At 46.8% G+C, this 15,300-nt stretch overlaps 1 long non-coding RNA gene across 1 annotated transcript; it reads right to left on the reverse strand.

Annotated features, from left to right (window-relative positions):
• Positions 1–5,468: 5,468 nt before the first annotated feature.
• Positions 5,469–14,066, reverse strand: LOC308581720. Its single transcript, XR_014005212.1, has 3 exons — positions 13,724–14,066; positions 6,059–9,721; positions 5,469–5,987 (listed from the first exon to the last, which is right to left on the reverse strand). It is a non-coding gene; the product is annotated as an uncharacterized lncRNA (long non-coding RNA).
• Between the last annotated feature and the right edge of the window lie 1,234 nt (positions 14,067–15,300).

Consider the following 15,300-nt stretch of genomic DNA (forward strand, 5'->3'; position numbering starts at 1 on the left):
GATCCATCAAGCCAGGCTTTGGGTAGCTCTTAAGAACTGCCAAATCACCATTGTTATGTACTGAAGTTCTCACCCTGGGCCAGCAGGGGGATACTGTAGATAGTTTTCACTCAGGTCCACATATGCAAATAAGGGATTGAAAGTGACGTTCAGTGATTGGATAGTTACAGAAAGTGGTTACTGTTGTGTTGTAGTGGAGCTCTATATAAGCAGGCTGGCTGAACCCTTCAGTTCTGTTCTGGCCTGTTCTGTTCTGGCCTGTGAATAAACAAGAGCTTTGAAGAATCGCTGTGTCGTCTGTTATGTTCACCCACAACTTAACAACCATCAATATCTTTTATATCAGGGATGGGAAACCTGTTACACTCCCGTCGTATGTGGTTAGACTACAACTCCCATCATCCATGACCATTGGGCCATGGTAGCTGAGGCTGCCAGGACTTGTAGTCCAACAACTTCTGGGAGTCACAAGTTCCTTGTCCCTGATCTAGATGTGTGTGTGACTACTTGATCATCTTTATCCGCATCAGAGATATGATAATGGTGACCACTAAGGAATTGGCACTGATCACATACTTAGAAAGAGGAAACCTTCAAGATGAAATTATGCAGATGCACATATTAGCTAATGAAATCTTCATCTGTTCCACAAACATCCTCTGGGAATGAAAGTTAATGGGAGAAGCAGCAGAGCATTAGAAAGGGAGTCTCTCAAGTCACTTCGTGCTGAGCATTCAGAAACTGGAGACTTGAGCTGCATGTTTATTTTATTTGGGCCATGTATGCCCCATCCTTTACCCAATATATGTGGGGCATAGTCAATGTTCACGTTATAGAACTCTGTGTTCAGAAACAGCCTGCACAGCTAGGAAGCCAAGCGTTCACTCTGGAATAGCCATTCTTGTTCACTTCTGTTAAGCTGTGGGTGAACATATCAGACGACACAGCGATTCTTCAAACAGCTCTTGTTTATTCACAGGCCAGAACAGAACTGAACTGAAGGGTTCAGCCAGCCTGCTTATATAGAGCTCCACTACAACGCAACAGTAACCAGTTTCTGTAACTATCCAATCACTGAATGTTACTTCCAATCCCTTATTTGCATATGTGGACCTGAGTGAAAGCTATCTACAGTATCCCCCTGCTGGCCCAGGGTGAGAACTTCAGGACATAACAACTTCCTTTTTACCAGGCCAACCACATGACATTACAGTGGTGCCTCGCAAGACGAAATTAATTCGTTCCGCAAGTCTCTTCGTCTTGCGGTTTTTTCGTCTTGCGATGCACGGTTTCCCATAGGAATGCATTGAAAATCAATTAATGCGTTCCTAGGGAAACCGACTTCAGACCAGGTCCGGGGACAGTCTGTCCCCCGACCTCTTCTGAAGGCTGGGGGGGGACACAAGGGCTTTTCTTCCTACCCCCAGCATTTTAAAAAACCCTGGGACAGCGGAGGACTTCTCCGCTGTCCGGGGCGATTTAAAAGCCCCTGGGAAGGCAGGCAGGGGGGACAAAGACTTTCGCCCCCTGCCCGCCTTCAGAAGGTGTTCCCGCCCTCCGCCCCGCTTCGGAACAGCTTTCCGAAGTGGGGCGGCTGGGGCAGGTGTCCCCGCCCCTCCTCCCCGCTTCGGAACAGCTTTCCGAAGTGGGGCGGCTGGGGCAGGTGTCCCCGCCCCCGCTCCCCGCTTCGGAACAGCTTTCCGAAGTGGGGCGGCTGGGGCAGGTGTCCCCGCCCCCCTCCCCGCTTCGGAACAGCTTTCCGAAGTGGGGCGGCTGGGGCAGGTGTCCCCGCCCCCCCTCCCCGCTTCGGAACAGCTTTCCGAAGTGGGGCGGCTGGGGCAGGTGTCCCCGCCCCCCCTCCCCGCTTCGGAACAACGTTCCGAAGTGGGGTGGCTGGGGCAGGTGTCCCCGCCCCCCCTCCCCGCTTCGGAACGTTCTGAAGTGGGGCGGCTGGGGCAGGTGTCCCCGCCCCCGGGACACGGGGAGATTTTAAAATGCTGGGGTTCGGCAGCGCTTCGCTCCCAACCCCCAGCATTTTAAAACCTCCCCGGGACACGGGGAGATTTTAAAATGCTGGGGGTCGGCAGCGCTTCGCTCCCGACCCCCAGCATTTTAAAACCTTCCCGGGACACGGGGAGATTTTAAAATGCTGGGGGTCGGCAGCGAACGCTTCGCTCCCGACCCCCAGCATTTTAAAATCTCCCCGGGACAGGGGGAGATTTTAAAATGCTGGGGGTCGGCAGCTAACGCTTCGCTCCCGACCCCCAGCATTTTAAAATCTCCCCGGGACAGAGACTTCTCTGCTGTCCCTTGGAGATTTCAAAATGCTGGGGGTCGGCAGCGAACGCTTCGCTCCCGCCCGCCAGCATTTTAAGATCGCCCGGGGCAGGCGGGGGGGGAAGGCAGGCGGGGGGGAGCAAAGACTTTTGCCCCCCGCCGGCCTTCAGAAGAGGTCCTCTTCTGAAGGCCGGCTGTGGGCGAAAGTCTTTGCTCCCGACCGCCAGCATTTCCCTATGGGCTTTCGTCTTGCGATGCAAGCCCATAGGGAAATTCATCTTGCGAAGCGCCTCCAAAACAGAAAACCCTTTCGTCTTGCGGGTTTTCCGTCTTGCGAGGCATTCGTCTTGCGGGGTACCACTGTATTCTCTTGCATTTTGCCCATAGTTTTTTTGCCTCTTTTCAGACCCCATAAAATCTGACTGGGGGGTGGAGCGGGGGAATGCACAATGTTCCCAATATAAATTGCCAGCGTGACTTTTCCATCTTTTTAAGGAGGTGTGGTTTGGAAGTGTGTAGAGTTGTACGGGTGGGTGAACTTATTGCAATGCATCAACACTGGGGGCGTTCCCTATTAACCTTTCCCATCAGTGCCATTTTATCAGTGTGTTTGCTTTGTACAAAAGCAGACAAAATGATCTTTTATTTTGCACTAGAATACCATTTCACCTTTTTTAAAAAAAAACAACATTGAATATTTGCTTAAATGAAAGCGTTTAAAAATGTATTAAAAATCACATGCTGCCTTTTGATTGGTGCCAATCTATTTATTCATCCGAATCATTTTTATAGTCTCCTAAGAGCCTCCCAGAATGGCTCACACAAATCAGTTTTTAAAAAACAAAAAACAAAAACCAGCCCTTTCCCTCAGGCTTACGATCTAGAAGATATGGCACAAAAGGAATTGGGGGAAGAAAGCCAACTCGGGACATTAGTTCTTACCATTCAAAGTTCGGGTTTTCTTTTTCTTATTATTCCTGCTGGAATGGCAACAGTTCGAGGACAGGAAGAGCTAAAATTTCGAGCCTCTTGGAGAACTTTTGTTTCCCAATGCCTCTTTCTTTGCTCTAGCCAGATAGGTAAAAAGGTAAAAGACCCCTGGACGGTTAAGTCCAGCCAAAGGCGACTATGGAGTTGCAGCACTCATCTCGCTTTCAGGCCAAGGGAGCCGGCGTTTCCAGGTCATGTGGCCAGCATGACTAAACCACTTCTGGTGCAATATGAACTCTGGTGTGATGAGTGCCAGAGCGCACGGAAAGGCCATTTACCTTCCCTCTGCAGTGGTACCTATGTATCTACTTGCACTGGTGTGCTTTCGAACTGCTAGGTTGGCAGGAGCTGGGACAAAGCAATGGGAGCTCACCCCAACGCGCAGACTCGAACTGCTGACATTCTGATCAGCAAGCTGAAGAGGCTCAGTGGTTTAGACCACAGCGCCACAATGCCTACTGGAAGAAAAACCTGATGGAACTGTTTTTCAGCAGAGCCAATGGAATAGTCCTGCTTTTCACCTCTCCCTCTGCTGCTGCATGATACAATGGCATTTTAACACTCTGAGTGTGGGTGTGGGTGTGTGGGTGTGTGGCTGATCTTTTAAATACTTTTTCTCTACCTTAAAAAAACAAAGTTAAAAGAAAGAACTGCTTTATAAATAAATAAATAAGTTATTTATTAAGAAAAGATCATTAACAAAATGGCATGCCTGGAATTGTCCCTTCACCACATACACATGCTATGTGTGGACACACACAAAAAGCAGCTGGATGCTTGATTTAATGTTTGCATGGGGCCACATAAATGTTATAATGAAAGAAGGGTTAGAATTGTTCTAAACAAATAAACACATTCTGACTCTAAGGCTCCCAGTCAACAACTAGAAATGATTAAGTGAAGAAAAAGGTTTGAAGGAGTAACCGTAGGATACCTCTAGCGTAACATGTGGACAGATGGCAATTCCCCTTGGGTAAAGCTTAAATTTAATCCTGGAGTAAATACCACACAACTGAACAGCTGCATAAACTCTCAACTTAGAGGCAGTATTTTGCATTTTGGCTATCTTTCTGCCTTAAATACATGTTGTTGTTGTTGTTTTTAAAAAATATAGAATGTTTCCAAATCAGATCAGACCTAAAATTTTTCATTCTTAATTTCTTTTTTTAAAAAAAATACAATGTTTTAAAACCCCTCTTTTCATGTCTTGTTCGGATGCTTGAGCAGCAGTCCCTAAACCGTGTTGGTAACATTCCCCTGCAATTTCTCATCGACTCCTTGACTCCGGCTACACCACTTGAGATCCAGAACCTGGCTGGCCTTGGGGGGTGGCATCACTGGGCAACGGCCGAGGCCCACACACCAGCAGTGGCCCAGTGCCAGCTCTCCTAAACCTCTTGGCTCCTCCTCCTTGCCTCTGTCTGCTCACCTGCCCTCTTCCGGCATGCAAGCAGTCACAGGTGGAAGAAGATGGAGCAGCGTTCTCCACTAGCCATGTCCTCTCCCCTCCTGGGCAGTGATGTGGATTGGGCTTAAAGGCAGTGGTGGACCTACATTTTGAGGGCCCTGAAACTTGAACTGTTATGGCTGAGAAGAAAGTACAGTCGCTACCAGGGAAGAATGGCAGACTAAACAGATGACTCTGCAGAAATGGCAAAACTGACTGAAAGAAACCAGGAAGACCAAAATTTTAATAAGGAATGGGGAAAATATATAATTTATTCAAAAATTATTGTAAACAAGTAAAATTATTAGGAAGATTGATATGACACTTGTAGCTAAAAGTTGGACTATGGTTTAATTAAAGATTTTAATTAAAGAGTGGCTGGGAAAACCAAGCCAGATGAGCGGGGCATAAGAAATTATTATTATTATTATTATTATTATTATTATTATTATTATTATTATTATTATTATTATTTGATGGAACTGGAGTAACATGAGATGCAGGAGAAAAGGATGACATAAGGCCCCATTTACAGATAGGTAGCCGTGTTGGTCTGCCATAGTCAAAATAAAAAAATTCCTTCCAGTAGCACCTTAAAGACCAACTAAGTTAGTTCTTGGTATGAGCTTTCGTGTGCATGCACACTTCTTCAGGTATCTGAAAAAGTGTGCATGCACACGAAAGCTCATACCAAGAACTAACTTAGTTGGTCTTTAAGGTGCTATTGGAAGGAATTTTTTTATTTTGAATAAGGCCCCATGAAAGGGAAGGAGGGAAGTCAAAGGAGATTTATTGATTATATCTTGTTTGTTTCCTTTGTGATTGTTTGGCAACTCAAAAACCCAAAAATAAACTACATAAAAAAGAAGCAGCTTGAACTGTTATGGACCCCCCTTTGCAACCAGCAACAAGGTCTGGGTCACCACTGTTATCTTCTTCAGTGGAGTTGTTTACAACAACCTTTACAACATCTGTGCTGTTGACCCTCAAGCTTTGGGATTGTTGAAATATAAATAACAAAAAAATGATTTATTTGAGTCATGCAACTCAAATTGGATCTATTCCCCCCCCCTTTTTTTAAAAAGCAGTATGGACTAAAGTGGTTTCTGGGGTCCCCCTGGGATTCGCTTCATAGCAGATCCGCCCCTGCTTACAGAAACAGGGCAAGAAAATCGGCAGTTATGACAGTTATGAGGAGAAGAGCCCAGTCAGGTGGTAAGAGGAAGAGGAGGTGAGTCCACTGAGGGCGTTTCAGGTGAAGTCCCCCCTAAACCTGCTTGGCAGGGGGTTGGACTCGATGGCCCTTGTGGTCTCTTCCAACTCTATGATTCTATGATTCTAAACCTGAAGCTGTCACAGATCCAGCAGAACCTGACAGCAGAACAATGTTGGTGGAGTCACTCCAGTGTCTAAAAGCGGCAATGTGGGATGGGATTGAGAAATGTCGGTGTGATGGTGAGCAGCGATGACTCACGCTTCTGAAAGAAGTTGGTTGTAACCATGGTTTTACAGGACTCATACAGAGGCTGAATTCTTTTAGGATTGGAAAAGGTGTGGGAGAGAGATGCTAAAAAAATCCCACAGGTTTTAATCATATGTAAACTGACAAAGAGAGAGAGAGCAGGGACAAGCCTGAAGTGTCTAAATTGGGAGCTTCTGAGCTTGTGGCAGGAGAGAAATGTACTGCTGAAAAGAAACATCTGGGATACATGTGGTGTGGGAATTGAGCCTCTTAGCCAGAAAATCTGAGCAATTTGATCTAACAGCTACTAATTCCAGTCTGTGGGACTGTTAAGAGGTTGAAGATGCTTGCCTCTCCTTGCCTGTTTTAGGATTTAAGGATGGGAAGAATGCTGCTGTTAATGCATCATTTAAGTAGCTATTTCCAATAATGGGTTGGCTATTTGTTTTATCCCTGAAAGATGAGCTGATACCATCCTAGGACAGAAACTATACAGATGCAGACTTAGTGAATATGTCACTGCTTTGAATTACTGCATAATGATTTGGTCAGTATAATGCCTCATACTATGGGATGCTAGAAGGAAAAAACTCAGAGATAGAGCACATGCTTGACATGCAGAAGTCCCAGGTTCAATCCCCAGTATCTCCAGTTAAATGAACTTAAGCTCAGTTCCAATCATTTTCCTTTATGCGTGCATAGAAAAGTCACATTATCAGTTTTTTAGCCCTTGTCTCTATAGAGACAGGCAGTGCCTGGAGGACTGAAGTGGGGCCAAGTAGGAGCCGGGGACAAGTTTCATTGCTTCTGGCATCTTCCCATAATCTGGAGAACAAATTGTGACATATATGCTAATAGTACATAGATAATGCATCTAACCCTTGGGCTTGATTCCTATGGAGCGTAGCTCAGTGAGGGAGCACTTGTGTTGCACTGTAGAAGCTCCTGGGTCAAATCCTGGCATCGCCAGTTAAACAGAGAAATGGCAGTGGGTGATGGGGAAGGCCTTTGTGGGAGCAGCTAGTGATCCACCATGAGTCAGAGGAGACAACACTGCGATAGACGGACAAATAATCTGAGCTGAAGAAAGAGACAGCTTCCTATCTTCTTATCCAAGGACATCGTGCAGTTTTTCTGTGCTTGATGATTCTGTACACTTGATGATTAACAGGTGAATGGCATGAATTGACTTCCTTGAAAAGCAGCATGTTTTTTTCTTCAGAGCATGCCATGTTTTCAAGCAGCGAGGTTCTCAAAGCGGTTCACGGGAATAACAAAATTGAAATAATTAAAACAGTATTTTTAAAATAGCAACTTGCAAAGTACAACCACCAACAGAAAAAAGACAAACAGAAAAGCAAAAAGCAAAACACTGGATAAAATCATGGCACTGCACCAGCACAACAAAATGGTCGGGTAAAAACCAAACAGAAAAAAGCACACTATGGGCTGTATCCAAGTGCAAGATTCTTCCACTTGATTTTGGGCAATCTCCACCCCTTAGCAGCTTGATAAGATGCAGCCGATAACGTTCAGAAAGCAGGGCTGGCCCAAGCCTTTTTGGCACCTGAAGTGAACCACAAAATGGCGCCATCCCCCAAGTCAGGGAAGAAGATCAACATCATAAACGGGGGGGGGGGTGATCATCCTTCCCTGCAGGCTGAAGTGGGGATCAAAGGTCATGGGGGCACACTGAATCACACTGGGTGGGCGCAGAGCTCAGGAGACCCAGAAGGCAGCCCCCACCATTTGCCCCAGAAGTGCCTTCTATTTGCCAAGAGATCTCTGTGGAAATGACATGGTGGGGGGCTGCCTAGGAGGAGCACTGCTACTGTGACAGTGGCGGCAGCAATGGGTGATGTATTTCTTAGAGGCCAGAGCTGCTGCTCCTGTGGAACCTGCCACCTGAGGCAGTTGCCTCACCTTGCCTCCTGGGTGGGCCAGCCCCATCAGATAGTCTCCCACCCTGAGGAGAGGCTTTGGGGGAAGGAATTATATGGGGCTGCAAGGGGGAAGTAGGGAAGGGAAAGACCAGTTGCGTGAGCTGTCCTTTCCTTGTGCAACTCAACAAAATAACAGTGACACACTGCATAACATTGCCGTGCCATGTGGCAATTTCAGAACTGATTTTGGTAAAGGCATCTATATATGATGCAGCTGTGTGTCAAACGCAGGTTCCTTTAAGTTCTTGTTGTTTAGGTGCATTTTGAATGACCAACGCCACCATAATATTTGGATACCCATCAATATTTTTTATTGCTGACATACCAGATTCCAAAGAAGGCAAATCTCTGTATTTTGGAGCAATGTCAAAGAGAAGTCTAATCTACAGTGAGATAAAATGAGTGGCGTTGGACTTTGTTTATTGACGAACTGAACTTCAGCCAACAGGGCTAAATGACTACAACACTCTTTTGGCATTCACAAGACTTGGGTCTGTAGTTCACTCAGCTATTAACTAATCCTGCTTGGCATGGGTCATTCATTTACCCTGAACTGAAGTTACCAGCTTATTATGAAAAAAACACACCCACGTTATTCTCCCTAGTGTAAATATTGGACAAACTCTGGAAGGATAGCTGTGCTGGCCTGTGTGGCAGCAAAAAGATACAAAGGGGCAGCACAGATATAAACCTCCCTCTCAACTGCTGCCAAAATACCTAGAACTTGCTTCTGGAATGTGACCTCTTTCACCTCTAACATAAGGCACTGACCTTAACAGCAGTTGATGCAGTCCAGCATTCCTGTCTAATTTGGACGTGAACTCAGTGTTAAAATGCCGTTTCAAATCCTGGTTGAATGAGGAACCCTGGTTAGTATTAAGTGTGCTTGAGACTGGTGCTGACCTTTTCCCTTCACCACAGTTAAGAGAGGAGTGGAGGATTTATGCAAGAACAAGAAGGTAAGCAGGTATATTGAAGTTTATATTGCACCCGACACCAGCCTCGTTGAAAAAGCAGCTAGAAAGATGAACAAGCACATGCCCTCAAGGTGGGCTACAGTCTTTGAGCTGTCGCTCAAATGGAGCCAATATCACATTTGCTCCAGCCCAAGTTTCTCAGATTTACAGTGCAATTCTAACCATGCCCACTGAGCACTAAGTCCTATGGAATTAAATTGGGCTTGCTCACAGGTAAGTGAGGCTAGGATTGCAGTCTAACTCACAGCATGCTTTAAGTGGACTACGGCAGCTAAGCTGTGAGTGCACATGAATTGAGCTGGAAGGTGCAGGGGAGAAGAAAAGATAAGACAGGTTGGAAAGGCGATAATTAAAGATAACAGGAATGAAGTATGGGGAGTGATGTATATGCTTTGAAAGGGAGGGGAGAAGAGAGCTAAGCTGTAACTGAAGGAAAACAGAGTTCTTTCTTGGAAATGTAAAACTTTTATTACCTTCATTTAGGCCTTGGTGCCTTCCAGGCTTTGCCAGCAGTTACAGCCGGGCATGTGAAAGGTTGTGATGGATCAGCACGGTGCTTTTGAGATAACAGTGTAATCGGGACTCAGGACTTTGCAGATCAACAAGGCCACAGAAAACCCCAACCCTAGAGACCAAAGATGTCAATAACTTTAATCTCAGCAAGTTGAAACTGGCAGGTAAATGCTCTAAAACTGTAATCTATTAAATAATAACAAGCTGCAGTATTCATCTTCTTCCAAGTTACACAGAAAAAGAATCAGAGGGGGAAATGCAGTCGTGATCTGTTTCATGCTACAGTGGTACCTCTGCTTAAGAACTTAATTCGTTCTGGAGGTCCGTTCTTAACATGAAACCGTTCTTAACCTGATGTACCACTTTAGCTAATGGGGCCTTCCGCTGCCGCTGTGCCGCCGCCACGCAATTTCTGTTCTCATCCTGAAGTGAAGTTCTTAACCCAAGGTACTATTTCTGGGTTAGCGGAGTCTGTAACCTGAAGTGTCTGTAACCCGAGGTACCGCTGTACATGGTTCGGAATGTAGCTCCTCAAAGGAAGGTGGAATTAATATTCAAGCCCACCCCCCATGATGTTCACTTGTTTTTGAAAACTATATAGGCTGTGATATGACAAACTGTTTTTATTTTTATTGTATTCACCATGCTACCTCCTGGGTTCCGCCCAAAGTGACCCACAACACCATAACAATACATGAAATAAATGGGCTTAAACAATGATCAAGGAACTAGTCCACAACAACATTCTCTCTATGATGTGATTATAACTAGAGTGGAGTTACAACTGTCCTAATGTTCCAGAAAGCTATATATGGGCAATGGAAGCAGAAACACCAATGGTGCTGCCTGATCATATTTATGGGGCTTGAGTGTCTTCCACGATTATCTTTCCAACAGCAGTGGTCAAACGCTTCCTTCATCTCTCCACAAAAGATTCCAAATTCTTTGGGAAGTCAATGAAAAGCTGCAACTCAAAGGGCAGAATCCATGAGAGCAAAGCACAGGCCCTTTCTCTAATAGGTTCCACTTGCAGACTCTGGAATCCCTGCTCATAGAATTCAAGCCTTATTTTGGAAGTTGAACTCGCAGGAAAAAAGGCACCAGCAATAGCCCTACAAGTGCCTCTTTTCATGCGGAGACAAAGGCACTGGCAAACTCTCCTCTCTCTGAAATGAAGCCTTTTAATTTCCCACTCTGGTTTCTGCTGCCCCCCTTGACTCCATCTGTACAGTTTCCAGCAGCAACACAGGCGAGTGGCGCCTTCACAGGTGCACTCAAAGTTCAGGCTAGCTCCGAAGAGCAACTTTTAGAGGGGAATTAAGTAGAACATTCTTTTCTGAGTAGCTAGAGATTGGCAATCAAGGCTGCACTTCGGAACAAAGATATTGTGCCTTCAGGATTTGGCAGAAGGAAGGAGTTGTGCTTTTTTGAGACAAAGATCATTTTACCATAACATTCAACAATTGTGCTTATCTAGCCATGTAGATCAAGAGTGGCAATAATTAGGGATGGGGGCCAGAATTTCTCAACTGGAGCAGTACTCTTTCTCCTGCCTCCCAAAGTTCAAGGGGTCAGGGATTTTGCTCCATTGACTGCAGAGGGGATGCAACAACTATGAAATCACATATGGGGGGGGGGAGCAAAGCTCTGTACAGCAGGCTGGCTAAGAAATGTGTTTCCTTTTGGGATGATCAACAGTCTATGACATAACAATCTTTCCAGTTTCCAAGCATTTCTGAGGACCGCTCTCTCCTTTGCATTGCCCCCCACTAATACACAACCTTTTAGTACTCAGGCTTGCTTTCAAAACTTGACTCGGTAATAAATAAATTTACTCATACAGAAGTGTAACGTCACATGAGGGGTGTTGTGTTAGGTTGTGTCATGTTAGGTTGTATTAGGGGGGGGAAGCACATGTACAGTGGGGCCTTTGGGCTTGCCGATCAGAAGGTCGGTGGTTTGAATCCCTGCAACGGGGTGACCTCCCATTGCTCGGTCCCTGCTCCTGCCAACCTAGCAGTCTGAAAGCACCTCAAAGTGCAAGTAGATAAATAGGTACTGCTGTGGTGGAAAGGTAAACGGCGTTTTCGTGCGCTGCTCTGGTTCGCCAGAAGCGGTTTAGTCATGCTGGCCACATGACCTGGAAGCTGTACGCCGGCTCCCTCGGCCAATAAAGCGAGATGAACGCCGCAACCCCAGAGTCGTCCACGACTGGACCTAACGGTCAGGGGTCCCTTTACCTTTACAGTGGGGCCATCCTAGGACAGCAGCACTGCAGAATTCCTGTGGGAAACTGGAAAGCAGGACCCTGTGGTTTCCAGCAATGGGTATTCAAAAACATTACTGTCTTCTCTGTGATGGAATGCAAGGTGGAAGACCCCCCTCTGGAGAAATGCGGGGAGAAATCACAGAACTGTAGAGTTGGAAAGGACCATGAGGGTCATGTGACCCAAGCCGCTGCAATGCAGGAATCTGGGGGGGGGGGAGGCCTTGAACCCACAGCCCCGAGAGTCTAATCCTCTACTGTCCCTCATGTCCCTAATGAGCTGTAAGAAGGGTTTCCGTCTGACACATCTGGAAGGAGACAGATGTTGTGGTGAGGAGACTGCATCAGGTGGCCACCGCAGCGCTTGAAAAGACCACAGCGATTCTTTCCATTTGCGCTTTGGTTTTTAGCAGAGTGCTGCTCAGAAAACATATCCTGATACGCTGGTGCATATGACGAGCGGAAAAGCAAACCCCAAAGGAAGTAACAGCGTGGTTATTTTAAAAAGCAAGAAAGGAACTGCGTCTTTTTCAGTTTAAGAGGCTGTACTCCTTGCTCTGCTTAGATGCAACTTAAAACTGGAATGCGTTTAAATCGATTAACAAATGTACGGGAGGTTTAGTCACGACGCGAGGTTGTGTGACCAGTGTGGTGTAGTGGTTAAGAGCGGTAGTCTCGTAATCTGGGGAACCGGGTTCGCGTCCCCGCTCCTCCACATGCAGCTGCTGGGTGACCTTGGGCTAGTCACACTTCTTTCAAGTCTCTCAGCCCCACTCACCTCACAGAGTGTTTGTTGTGGGGGAGGAAGGGAAAGGAGAATGTTAGCCGCTTTGAGACTCCTTAAAGGGAGTGAAAGGCGGGATATCAAATCCAAACTCTTCTTCTTCTTCTTCTTCCATGACTCTCCCCTGGAGTTTGTGCGCAATGCGAGGTTCTAAAACGAGAAAGTAAAGAGGGCTAAAATGGATAGAAATCTTGAAAAGAAGAAAGGCATCAATACGCACACACACAATTGCCCATAAAAGTCTACCCACGTATATGAGGCCTGGCAGCATGAATGCACCAAGAACTTCTTGTCCTTAATCCAGTCTTCCAAATCCCATTAATTAACAAAGCCTCTTATTTGTAAAGAAAAATACATTCTTAAAAAAAGAAAGAAAACAACACAGAATCCATTGAGGTGATGATGTCATTGCCAGAGTGATTTGTCAGTTGTTCTAGAGAAGAACCACCCAGAGCCAAGAAAGGCACAAAGGGGGGAAACTGTGGGAGAAAGACAGCTTGAGCCAGATGAAACCTGACCCAGGGAAGCCTTGGAAAATAACTGCCCTGAAAAAGCAGGAGGCTTTGGATGTTTCTGCAGGCTCAGATCGAGGGGGGGAGAGCAAAAGAGGACATAGATCCTGGGTGGCAGGTTAGGGTGGCGGCAATGTGGACACTGCTGCAGTAAGTGCTTTTTTCCTGAGGGTACTCAAGGGTACACAGTACCAGCACCTCCCTCCTCCCCCCAAAATGCTAAAAGTGTAGCACTCGGCTGGCGCACTCAGTTGGTTAGAGCATGGTGCTGATATCGCCAGTGTTGCAGGTTCAGTCCCTGTAAGGGACAGGTGCATATTCCTGCAGGGGGTTGAACTAAATGATCCCCAGGGTCCCTTCCAACTCTACGATTCTGTGAAATCTATGCTTTGTGACTCTTCCCTCTCTCTGGATTGCCCCCCCCCCCATTTGTGAGTCTGTGTAATGCATGGAATCCAGGCGGATGGGAGAGGAAGAAAGAGAAATGAGTTACTGTGGCAGGGAAAGAGGTTCCACTCAATAATAACAACATTCAAAATACACTACCTTTACCTTGCTATATGACATGGCTATCTCTGCCCAATCCACCTGTAAGAAGGCCCCCTCCTTCCATCCGGACTCTATTTGCAACTGGCCCGCCTGCAGGAGAGTGGGAGCTTGGTGGTATGGTAGACTGGTTGCCCTTGTGGCTAATTTTGTAGATTTGGCACTGTGTTTCCAGGACTTCTAGGTGCACAGCTCTGGCTTTCTATGGTCCTGAGTTAAGGGTAAACAGACAGGCTCTCCCACAGCCAACCAGACACAATATAATTCTTGTGTTTAAGAAAGGTTCCTGAGCCTGGTTGTATTTAATGTTAAAGAAAAAGTGCTTGAGAAGCTTGGAAACCCACCCACTGCCACACACACACACACACACTGGAAAAGCTTTTCCTCCAAACTAAAACCAACCTGGTTAAAAAGCATGCTTGTATAAACACAAAATTAATCCCAGGTGTAGTAGGGCCCCTGTGCTCCTTGATAGTGTTCCTCCTAACAATTTCTATTGCTGGTCTTCGGTCTTCCACCACTTTCTGAAGTATACTGTATCTGCTTCTCAGTTTTCATTCTTTCTGCCTTCTCCACTTAATGCCTACTCTGCCTTATCTTCCTTCCCCAGCCATTTCCCAGCTTCCACACTCAAACTTATCCTCTCCGCAGTCTGTTGTAGGAATAGGCGTTACACTGCCCCTTTTGTTTTCTAGGCCAGTGTTTCCCAAACGTTTTTGGGCAACGGCACACCTGTGTACTAAAAAAAAATCTCGCGGCACACCACCATTAAAGCCCCGCCCCGTGACGTCAGCGCGCAGCGTCACGCCGGGAGGGACGCACAAAAGTGAACGTTTTTTCCCTCGGCAGCTCCTCTCAGCTGCGCTCAATCCGCCTCCGCGCAGGCTGAGGGAGGGAGGGAGGGGCGCGTGTGACCCGTCTCTGCTGGGAGACCAAACCCAGCGAGACAGAGTCGCGCGGAGGCGCCCAGGCAGCGCTGCCGGCTGCGAGGAGGAGCGCCAGGCAGCAGCAGGAGGCGCGGCCTCTCCTCGCCGCCCCCGCCCCGCCTCTCGCCGCCCGACTCGCCCGCCTCCCTCCAGGCATCTCGCGGCACACCAGCCGGTGTCTCACGGCACACTCGTGTGCCGGGGAACACCGGTTGGGAAACACTGTTCTAGGCATTCAAAAGGAGCCCGTTCCCCCTGGCCCATATGATTCCAATTCCATGTCCATAATGTCATGGGGCAAACGTACGGGATCCACACCATGTGCATGGCTTTCTGCAAAGAATCCTGGAAACTGTAGTTTACCCCTCACTGAGCCACAAGCCTTGCGCCTTTCACAAACTACAGTTCCCAGGATTCTTTGGGGATTCTAATGTGGATTAAATATCTCTAATACACATTCAATGTACGGTATGCGCGTTGTAACCACTATTGATCAAGGTTCTGGCACACACTCTTGTCACAACAACTCCCCACCCCACTCTTCAGACAGTTGAATTAAGCTTAATCGGGGCTCTCTGCTATTGAAGCTAAGCGTGGGTTCACATATATGTTTACATCTTCCTCCCCTACCAGCCGTTTTCCCTTCAGACCAGATTG

This window comes from Podarcis bocagei, assembly GCF_964188305.1.
Source record: "Podarcis bocagei genome assembly, chromosome: 2".
In the NCBI taxonomy this organism is placed as follows: Eukaryota; Metazoa; Chordata; class Lepidosauria; order Squamata; family Lacertidae; genus Podarcis; species Podarcis bocagei.